Source organism: Scylla paramamosain, chromosome 7, assembly GCF_035594125.1.
Source record: "Scylla paramamosain isolate STU-SP2022 chromosome 7, ASM3559412v1, whole genome shotgun sequence".
Taxonomy (NCBI): Eukaryota; Metazoa; Arthropoda; class Malacostraca; order Decapoda; family Portunidae; genus Scylla; species Scylla paramamosain.
The window spans coordinates 19,304,940-19,309,458 of record NC_087157.1 but is presented as its reverse complement, the minus strand read 5'-3'; the positions used below and the strand labels follow the sequence as shown (position 1 = coordinate 19,309,458).

General features: G+C 41.9%; 1 long non-coding RNA gene across 1 annotated transcript in view; it reads right to left on the bottom strand.

The window, feature by feature from the left end:
- Nucleotides 1–1,565: 1,565 nt before the first annotated feature.
- The window catches only part of LOC135102188 (uncharacterized), a 22,338-nt gene continuing 19,384 nt past the window's right edge, over nucleotides 1,566–4,519 (bottom strand). Inside the window, exons 2-3 of the long non-coding RNA XR_010269580.1 lie at nucleotides 2,419–2,596; nucleotides 1,566–2,155 (exon numbers count right to left, since the gene is read on the bottom strand). This is a non-coding gene — a long non-coding RNA (uncharacterized LOC135102188). The remainder of the gene's footprint in view (nucleotides 2,156–2,418; nucleotides 2,597–4,519) is intronic.

Sequence of the window (4,519 nt, the reverse complement as noted above, 5' to 3'; positions counted from 1 at the left end):
ATACTGAACTATTAAAACTTACAGCTTACAAGATACGACGCGGAAATAAAAGGACACAAACCAGCTACACTACAATGATGGTGCCGATGACGATGATGACGGTAATAATAATAATTTTAATGATAATAATAATAATAATAACAATAATAATAATAATAATAATAATAATAATAAATAATATATAATAATAAAAATAATAATAATGATAATGATAATAATAATAATAATAATAATAATAATAATAATAATAATAATAATAATAATAATAATAGTAATAATAACAACAACAACATTACCACTTCAGCACGTATCGCCTCACGCGGGGAGCAGGGGTGGAAGGGGCACAGGTCTTTCTTCTTTTTCATGCAGTATTCTTTTTTATACCTATTTAGCATAACCACACTTCCAGCCTCCGCTGGTCCCCCCTACCCTCTCTCTCTTAATCCTTCCCGACGCCGCTCTTCCTCCCAGTCGGAAGCTTTCATCCTGCTGATAGGTAGTAAAGCCTGTGTGAAGAAGTGAGTGCTTCACCAACTTTTTTCAGTGACATAATTTGATTGATGTCTATGTTGAGAGTGGACGTGAATTACGAATAAAGCAATCCGTGGTTCTCTGGGCTGAGTCATTCTCGTGCTGCAGGATGGACAGGTGTAATGGTGTGTTGTTGTTATTGTTGTTGTTGTCGGTGGTGGTGGTGGTGGTGCAGCACAGGGGAGGGTTCCAGAAGGCTGCTCCATAACCAAGGAATTCCTGCCTCTGTAAAGTTCTCTGATCTTACCTACTGCTATTTGTACTCCACGACATACTCCCACAAGTCAACAGTTATCTAATTATCACTGTGGGATGAACGTTCACATTAGAATGAGCAGCAGTTTTTCTTATTGAACTTTTGGTGCTGCATGAACACAGGAACGGAAATGATGTGTTCAAATATATCTTGTTTACCGTTGGGGTTTCATGGCGTAGTGACAGTCTTGGGAACCCAGTGTGTGTGGGATGCCAGCGGTCATATCCCATACAAAATACAATAAATAAATAACGTCATGAAAATAATTGACATCATAATTCTTTAATACCTACTGGCGTGAACATAAGGTGGTTAAATAGAGCAACTTTACAAAAAAGATGGGGAAGATGGGGAAATAGACCAACTTTAAAAAAAAGAAAAAGGGCCCTCGTGGCCCAGTGGGTAGAGTGATGCACTTTGAGTTTGGCGTGAGGGAAGTGAGGGGCGCGTAGGTTCGAACCCCCCTCTCGGAACTCACAAAAACCTTGAAAGAGCATCCCTCCATCACCATGTGTGATGGAACTGCCCACGGGGAGGAGGGGAGGTGAGTGCGCAGCACCTCCCTACCCCTCCCCAGGGGAGGAAGGCACCGCCTTACCGGCCCCCGGGAGAGCAAGGGAGGTGAGTGCACAGCGCTTCCCTTCTCTCCCCTACCTAACCCTGGCAAGTCTACGGACTACCAGGCAAAAAAATAATAATAATAAAAAAAAAAATATATATATATATATATATATATATATATATATATATATATATATATATATATATATATATATATATATATAAAATAAAGGTAAGTGCATAGCACTTCTCTTCTCTCCACCTAACAGGAAAAAAAAAATATAAATATAAAGGTGAGTGCATAGCACTTCCCTTCTCTTCCAACCTACCAGGCAAAAGATAGAAAAAAAATAAATAAATAAAGAATTAAGGTGAGTGCATAGCACTTCCCTTGTCTCCTATCCTACCACGCAAAAAAAAAATAAAATAAAATAAAATAAATAAATAAATAAAGATAAATAAATAAATAAAAATAAATAAAAACCTCCTTACCACCTCGGACCTCGGGAGAGCAAGGGAGGTGAGTGCACAGCACTTCCCTTCTCTCCCCAAGTCAACGGACTGCCAGACCAAAAAGAATAAAATATATATAGGTATAAAAAATAATAAAAGTAATAAAAAAAATATAAATGAAAAAATAAGTAAATAAAACAAAAACAATAAAACTCCTACTCCCCCCTCAATAAAACTGACTGAGTCTGGCAATCAACAATAAATAATAAAAATAAAACAACACCAACTGACTGACCCTGACAACCCCAAAGACCACCACCCACCTGGGAAGCACGGGAGGTGAGTGTGCAGCACCTCCCTACCCTTCCCAGTCTCCCAGTTTGACTTTGACCACCAATCTGACTCATCCTACCAACTCCAAAGAGCAACTCCAACTGTACAGACCACCACCACCACCACCCTTCTGATCTCGGCAAGGTGAGTGCGTAGCACTTCCCTGGACTGACCCTGACTGACTGACCCTGGCAACTCCAAAAACAACCAACCTGACTGACTTACAGATATGTAATCACCTAACTGACTGGCCCTGGGGAGCATGGGAGGTGAGTGTGCAGCACCTCCCTACACTTCCCAGTCTCCCAGTTTGACCTGACTCATCCTGGCAACTTCAAAGAACAACTCCAAATGTACAGACCAACAGTACCTCCTACTCTGTGTCCCACTCTGACCCTGATCCATACATCCCTACATCCTACCCTGTCCTGGCTAGGTGAGTGCGTAGCACTTCCCTACCACCTGCCTTACTGACCCTGGCAACCATAAAAACAACCAACCTGACTGACCTACAAATCTTACTGTAATCTGGCAACAGACCACCAAACTGACTGACTCTGGGGAGCATGGGAGGTGAGTGTGCAGCACCTCCCTACCCTTCCCAGTCTCCCAGTTTGGCTTTGACCACCAATGTGACTCATCCTACCAACTCCAAATGTACAGACCACCACCACCACCCCTCTGATCTTGGCAAGGTGAGTGCGTAGCACTTCCCTTGACTGACTGGGCCTGACTGACTGACCCCGGCAACTCCAAAAACAACCAATCTGACAAATGTTACAAATGTAACCTGGGGAGCATGGGAGGTGAGTGTGCAGCACCTCCCTACCCTTCCCTACTCTTCCCAAAATAAATGAAAAATAAAAAATAAATAAAAACAAAAATAAATAAAGTAAAAACAATAAAACTCCTACTTCCCCCTCAATAAAATGACTTTGTCTGGCAATCAACAATAAATAATAAAAATAAAACAATACCAACCTGACTGACCCTGACAACTCCAAAGACCACCACCCCACCTGGGAAGCACGGGAGGTGAGTGTGCAGCACCTCCCTACACTTCCCAGTCTCCCAGTTTGACTTTTACCACCAATGTGACTCATCCTACCAACTCCAAATGTACACACCACCATCACCACCACCCCTCTGATCTTGGCAAGGTGAGTGCGTAGCACTACCCTTGACTGACTGGGCCTGACTGACTGATCCCGGCAACTCCAAAAACAACCAACCTGACTGATGTTACAAATGTAACCTGGGGAGCATGGGAGGTGAGTGTGCAGCACCTCCCTACCCTTCCCAGTCTTCCACCAACCTGACTTGAATTATGACTGGGGAGCAAGGTGAGTGCAGTACCTCCTACTATCCCCACTCTGAACACCCTATCACCAACCAATTCAGACCACCAAACTGTCTTAGACAAACTGTTCTTAGAAAAAGAAGAACAGAAAGCAACGCCATCAGAGGAAGAAGAAGCAGCAGCAGCAGCATTACCGCCATCAGAGGAAGAAAACAAGAAAAAGAAGCAAAGAAAAAGAATTACCACCACTGTTATCGGAGGAAGAAACAGCAGCGTCACCGCCATCAGAGGAAGAAACATATATATGTAAACTACGACTGGTCAAACTTTCTGTGGCACCAGGCTAAGTTCGACCTGTGATGGGTTGTGTTTAGAGAGGGAAAAAAAGTTCCAGGGGTTCATGAAAGGAAAGTACACTAACTCAGTTAGGGGACTGACTGTGAAAGTGCCAGGCAAGGCTGCTGCTTCAGACAGTCACACTTCAACCTCAACTATGCATGCGAAAATGTTGCTGTATTCCTACTCCTATTCCTTATTTTTTTATCTTCTGCAGAATACTGTCTTATTACTCCGTCCAAAGGCGGCAGTTCTTGTATAAGACTTGCAAACCTGTGTCCACTCATCCCAACTATCCAGAAATTTATCTAATCTTCTAAAGGTCTGGCATCACGTGTTCAAGAGATTTATGTGTATTTTTTATTTTTTTATGGTGGTGGTGGTGGTGGTGAAGGTGTAAATCTAGAATGAGAGTGAACGTCTTTGTGTTTCCTCCACCGGGACGAAGAAAGAGAACAGGGATTCCTCATACTCCAGGAATTGCCTTTGTTTCCAGAAAGCAATGAAAAGTAAAGAAAAATTGTTATTTGCTAGTTTTATTGGAATTTTTCATACTTGCGAGTATATTTCACTCTTATAATGAACGTACAAACTACAGGAGGAAACCAAAATAATGCCAAAAATGGAAGCATGGATTAAAGGATGCCAAATGTATAAAGACATTAATGGTTTTAAATACCGAAGGAAAGACGGTAATTGTATTTCTTGCTACACATTTATATTTAACAAGTGAAGACAGACGTAGGTTG